Genomic DNA, 6,981 nt, shown 5'->3' with positions numbered 1-6,981 from the left:
TTCATTAAATGTAAGCAGCGAAAAATTTCAGGGACAGTAACTCATAGAAGGGGCCGAAGAACCCTTTCGCACTGTATAGATTGAAGAGTGTACTAAATGAGTCGAAGACACTGATGAGGGTTTGGAATCTCTACGCTTTACGGTTTCAGAGGAGTAGCGATAACAAGGTTTTATTGCGAAAGGGGTGACAACTTTTGAATGGGTCAAGCTTGGGGGACAAGAATGAAATCTTTAAAATAGTTTTAGAAGGACAAATGAAAGATGCAAAGATATGTAGTATATGTTGAAAGACAAAAGAGCTATAAAAAGAGCTAATTTTCTTATATTTTGAATGACCTTGACCTTTGACCTTGACCTTAACTTCAAGGTTTAAGGTCAAAGAATCTTATGCAGTTGGTCCTATTTCTTTACGACTTATCGTTAAGAAAATTTTTCATTATTCGTAAACACCAAAAAATCTCAGAGGCGATAACTTATTAAAGGGCTCGACAAATCATTTCGCAATGAAAAGATTGAAAAGTCCTCTCAAGTAGTCAAAAACATTGGTAATGGTTTCGAACCTCTGCGGTTTATGATTTCGAAGGAGTAGCGATAACAAGGTTTTTCGTTCAAAGGGCAAGAACTCCGAAAGGGGTCATAGGTCATACTCGTTGGGTAGTTTTTCGAAACAACTTTTGATGTCGAGTATCATGAACTATAGAGTTCTTCGAAAAGTCTTTCGGTTCAAAAGGCGGTAACGGAAAAATAATAATAATAATAACTAGGAGACTAATTGTTCAGAGAACAATTAGAGGCCTTTCCACCTTTTTAAGTGTTTCCGTGTCATTTGGGTTGAGAAAAAGTAGAAAAATGCAAAAAATGGGGAAAAAAAAAAAAAAAAAAAAAAAAAAAAAAAAAAAAAAAATTTGCTCCTCCAGCAGGGATCGAACCCAAAACCCTTGGATTGAAAGGCAAGTGCGCTAACCATTCGGCCACGCATTCTGATATCATGCGTAAGTTAATTGTTTAAGACTATAGAAGAAATGCAAGCGTATTTTTAGAATCGGTAGGGGAAGAAAGAAGTTCCGTAAAAGGAAATAGTTCCTGAATTTACAAGCAGTATATTAAATAATAAGGGACGGGCTGCGTAAGAAAACATTAACACTGTTCCCTAATGAAAATGTATTAATGGACTGTAGCCCGATTCATCGATATTGTGAGCATGCTGAATTTTTTGTAAATAGCTTTGTTGTAAGCTTAAAAGATCGGGTTCGGATTTTAACATTTCTGACTGAATATCCTGAAATAACTATGAAACATTTAAATAAGCATTTCTTTGGGTTAAATTAAATATGTGTATCACAAATTAAACTCCCAACATGCATTTTTAGAAGGGAAAGACGACAATGAATGCGAGAATTGTTTTTAATCTACCGAAAATCGCTATTTCTGGAAACTGATTAATTCTAAATAAAAATCAAATAAATTCCAAATGTAAAAGAAAGAGAGAATGCTTGGTATTAAAATGTCGTATCATATCAGGAGAATCGAATGCTGCTAACGACATCTGAAGAAATAGCCGATAAAAGGTTTAGATCATTTCTTCGTTCACCTGCACTTTAATTACAAACACAACAGAACTTGTAGTTTTTGCCGTGAAACTTCAAGACTTCTATAAACTTATAGGACTCACCGTAAAACTCTCCAGAAACTTTCTCTGAGGTCTATACTACAATTGTACCAAATATGGTGTCGATCCGAGGTCTGGTTTGAATTTGACAGAAATATTCTACGTTGTTGTTGATGTGATTTTTTTTTTTTTAAGAAGGGGGGGGTTAAATATTTATTTTATGCCTCTTTTAAACTAAGAATTGTAACTACTTCCACATCCTTAAGCCTGATCGTGACCTTGGGTCAAGGTCAAAGGTCAAGGTCATTACAAAAAAAAAAAAAAAAAAAAAAAAAAAAAAAAAGAGAAATCTTTACTTTTCTATGTTTTACCTGATACTGGAGCTGAATGCATGTCCTTACTTTTCCATTTGACCCAAGGTCAAGGTGAAAGGTCAAGGTCAAAGTTCGGTCATTTGGTAAATTGCCATATTTTACACATATATAAGGAATTTCTAATGTTTTTAAATGACCTTGACCTTTGACCTTGACCTATATTTCAAGGTCAAAGGTCGAACATGCTCATGCAGTTGATCCCATGTCTCTAGGATACACCGTTTTAAAAAAAAGTTCATTAAATGTAAGCAGCATAAACTTTCAGGGGCAGTAACTCATACAAGGGACCAAAGAATGCTTTCGCAATGACAGAATGAAGAGAGTACTAAATGAGTCGAAGACACTGATGAAGGTTTGGAATCTCTATGGTTTACGGTTTCGGAGGAGTAGCGATAACAAGGTTTTGTTGCACAAGGGGTGACAACTTTTGAATGGGTCAAGCTCGGGGGACAAGAATGAAATCTTTGTAATAGTTTTAGAAGGACATGTTATAGATGCAAAGATATTCAGTATATGTTGAAAGACAAAAGAGATATTAAAAAAGCTAATTTTCTCATATTTTGAATGACCTTGACCTTTGACCTTGACCTTAAGTTCAAGGTCTAAGGTCAAAGAATCTTATGCAGTTGGTCCCATGTCTTTACGACTTGTCGTTTAGAAAAGTTTTTCATTATTCGTAAACATGAAAAATGTCCAGGGGCAATAACTCATAAAAGGGGTCGACGAATTCTTTCGCAGTGAAACCTTGAAGCGAGTACTCAGTCAGTCGAAGACATTGGTTAAGGTTTCGTACCTCTGCGCTTTATGATTTCGAAGGAGTAGCGATAACAAGGTTTTTCGTTTAAAGGGCAAGAACTCCGAAAGGGGTCATAGGTCATACTCGTTGGGTAGTTTTTCGAAATAACTTTTAATGTCCAGTATCATGAACTATAAAGTTTTTCGATAAGTCTTGCGGTTTCAAAAGTCCGGGAAGAAAAAGAATAATAATAATAATAATAATAATAACTAGGAGACTAATTGTTCAGAGAACAATTAGAGGCCTTTCCACCTTTTTAAGTGTTTCCGTGAGATTTGGGTTGTAATAAAGAAGAAAAATGCCCCCCCCCCCCCCTCAAAAAAAAAAAAAAAAAAAAAAATGCTCCTCCAGCTGGGCTCGAACTCAAAACCCTTGGATTGAAAGGCAGGTGCGCTAACCATTAGGCCACGCACTCCGATGAAGATGTAGGTAGTAAATATATTGTTTAGGAATAAATAGGAATATAAGAGCACGTGTCCTTTTGTTTGTTGTCCAATGTAGTAATCAGTAATAAATAGTTTTGAGAAACACGATTGGTGTATAATAAAAAGCAGATTTTCTGTAAATATAATAAATTTGAGTTGGTTTATACTTTGAATAAATGGAGTTATTCATCTAGAGCCTAGGATACATTAGAACTGCCGTGCCGAGACTTTGTTTACGAATTTATGAAAAATGTCGCGTTCGGTTTGACCGAATATGGCGATTCAAAATAATAGGTAAGATTAAATAAACATCTCTATGTGGATTGAGTTAAATGTAACTAGCATAAATTAAAATTTCAGACATGCATTTCAGGAAGAAAAAAAGGTGTCAATGAGAGCGTGGAAATTTATTTGATAGGAAAAATCGCTATTTTCGAGATTCTTTCCATTAATATTAAATCTAAATAAAATTGAAATAAATTCCACATACTAAAGAAATCAAGAATGCTTGGTATTAAAATATTGTATTAGAGCAGGAGAATCGAATGCTATTAATAACAACTGAAGAAATAGCCGATAAAAGCTTAAATTCATTTTTATGCTCATCAGCACCTAAATTTCAGATTAAAAAAAATGTAGTATTTGTCGATAAAATTCATAATTTCGTTACACTTCAGAGACTCACCGTAAAACTTTCAGGAAATTTTTTCTTTTTTTTTTTTTTTTTTTTTTTTTTTGAAGTCTTTCCTGCGGTTGCTTAAAATCTTATGTCGATCCGAGGTGTTGTATGAGTTTTAGAGACATTTTCTACGTTGCTATTGATTTTTTTTTTTAAAGGGGGGGGGGTTGAATTATTTATTTATTTATTCCTAACATATTTTAAAGTAACAGTTGCAGCAAACTCCACGAAGTTAATCTTGATTGTGACCTTTAGGTCAAAGGTCAAAGGTCAAGGTCATTAAAAAAAAAAAAGAAAAAAAGAACTTTGCTTTAAACTGAGTTCAACACTGAAATGTACATGAATCTAGATGCATGTTCTGATTTTTTTTTTTTACCTTTGAGTCAGTGTCAAGGTCAAAGGTTAAAGGTCAACGTTCAAGGTCAAGGTCAAAGTTCAAGGTCATTTAGATAAATAGCTGATATCAACAATTTATATAGTTTTCAATGACCTTGACCTTTGACCTTGACCTTCATTTCAAGGTCAAAGGTCAAACATGCCCATGCAGTTGGTTCCATGTCTCTAGGATAGACCCTTTGAAAAAAAGTTCATTAAATGTAAGCAGCGAAAAATTTCAGGGACAGTAACTCATAGAAGGGGCCGAAGAACCCTTTCGCACTGTATAGATTGAAGAGTGTACTAAATGAGTCGAAGACACTGATGAGGGTTTGGAATCTCTACGCTTTACGGTTTCAGAGGAGTAGCGATAACAAGGTTTTATTGCGAAAGGGGTGACAACTTTTGAATGGGTCAAGCTTGGGGGACAAGAATGAAATCTTTAAAATAGTTTTAGAAGGACAAATGAAAGATGCAAAGATATGTAGTATATGTTGAAAGACAAAAGAGCTATAAAAAGAGCTAATTTTCTTATATTTTGAATGACCTTGACCTTTGACCTTGACCTTAACTTCAAGGTTTAAGGTCAAAGAATCTTATGCAGTTGGTCCTATTTCTTTACGACTTATCGTTAAGAAAATTTTTCATTATTCGTAAACACCAAAAAATCTCAGAGGCGATAACTTATTAAAGGGCTCGACAAATCATTTCGCAATGAAAAGATTGAAAAGTCCTCTCAAGTAGTCAAAAACATTGGTAATGGTTTCGAACCTCTGCGGTTTATGATTTCGAAGGAGTAGCGATAACAAGGTTTTTCGTTCAAAGGGCAAGAACTCCGAAAGGGGTCATAGGTCATACTCGTTGGGTAGTTTTTCGAAACAACTTTTGATGTCGAGTATCATGAACTATAGAGTTCTTCGAAAAGTCTTTCGGTTCAAAAGGCGGTAACGGAAAAATAATAATAATAATAACTAGGAGACTAATTGTTCAGAGAACAATCAGAGAACAATTAGAGGCCTTTCCACCTTTTTAAGTGTTTCCGTGTCATTTGGGTTGAGAAAAAGTAGAAAAATGCAAAAAATGGGGAAAAAAAAAAAAAAAAAAAAAAAAAAAAAAAAAAAAAAATTTGCTCCTCCAGCAGGGATCGAACCCAAAACCCTTGGATTGAAAGGCAAGTGCGCTAACCATTCGGCCACGCATTCTGATATCATGCGTAAGTTAATTGTTTAAGACTATAGAAGAAATGCAAGCGTATTTTTAGAATCGGTAGGGGAAGAAAGAAGTTCCGTAAAAGGAAATAGTTCCTGAATTTACAAGCAGTATATTAAATAATAAGGGACGGGCTGCGTAAGAAAACATTAACACTGTTCCCTAATGAAAATGTATTAATGGACTGTAGCCCGATTCATCGATATTGTGAGCATGCTGAATTTTTTGTAAATAGCTTTGTTGTAAGCTTAAAAGATCGGGTTCGGATTTTAACATTTCTGACTGAATATCCTGAAATAACTATGAAACATTTAAATAAGCATTTCTTTGGGTTAAATTAAATATGTGTATCACAAATTAAACTCCCAACATGCATTTTTAGAAGGGAAAGACGACAATGAATGCGAGAATTGTTTTTAATCTACCGAAAATCGCTATTTCTGGAAACTGATTAATTCTAAATAAAAATCAAATAAATTCCAAATGTAAAAGAAAGAGAGAATGCTTGGTATTAAAATGTCGTATCATATCAGGAGAATCGAATGCTGCTAACGACATCTGAAGAAATAGCCGATAAAAGGTTTAGATCATTTCTTCGTTCACCTGCACTTTAATTACAAACACAACAGAACTTGTAGTTTTTGCCGTGAAACTTCAAGACTTCTATAAACTTATAGGACTCACCGTAAAACTCTCCAGAAACTTTCTCTGAGGTCTATACTACAATTGTACCAAATATGGTGTCGATCCGAGGTCTGGTTTGAATTTGACAGAAATATTCTACGTTGTTGTTGATGTGATTTTTTTTTTTTTTAAGAAGGGGGGGGGTTAAATATTTATTTTATGCCTCTTTTAAACTAAGAATTGTAACTACTTCCACATCCTTAAGCCTTATTGTGACCTTTGAGTCAAGGTCAAGGTCAAAGGTCAAGGTCATTCAAAAAAAAAAAAAAAAAAAAAAAAACCCAAGAAATCTTTACTTTCTGTATTTTTACCTGATACTGGAGCTGAATGCATGTCCTAACTTTTCCATTTGACCCAATGTCAAAGTCAAAGGTCAAGGTCAAAGTTCAAGGTCATTTGGCGAATTGCTATATTTTACACGTATATAAGGGATTTCTTATGTTTTTAAATGACCTTGACCTTTGACCTTGACCTATATTTCAAGTCAAAGGTCAAAAATGCTGATGCAGTTGGTCCCATGTCTCTAGGATACACCGTTTTAAAAATAAGTTCATTAAATGTAAGTAGCGTAAACTTTCAGGGGCAGTAACTCATACAAGGGACCAAAGAATGCTTTCGCAATGATAGAATGAAGAGAGTACTAAATGAGTGGAAGACACTGATGAAGGTTTGGAATCTCTACGGTTTACGGTTTCGGAGGAGTAGCGATAACAAGGTTTTGTTGCAAAAGGGGTGACAACTTTTGAATGGGTCAAGCTCGGGGGACAAGAATGAAATCTTTGAAATAGTTTTAAAAGGACATATTATAGATGCAAAGATAATCAGTATAT

The sequence above is a fragment of the Saccostrea echinata genome, unplaced genomic scaffold (assembly GCF_033153115.1).
Source record: "Saccostrea echinata isolate AGI-Se365-2 ecotype Australia unplaced genomic scaffold, CSIRO_AGI_Sech_v1 ptg000221l, whole genome shotgun sequence".
In the NCBI taxonomy this organism is placed as follows: domain Eukaryota; kingdom Metazoa; phylum Mollusca; class Bivalvia; order Ostreida; family Ostreidae; genus Saccostrea; species Saccostrea echinata.
Note: the sequence above shows the minus strand (reverse complement) of the source record.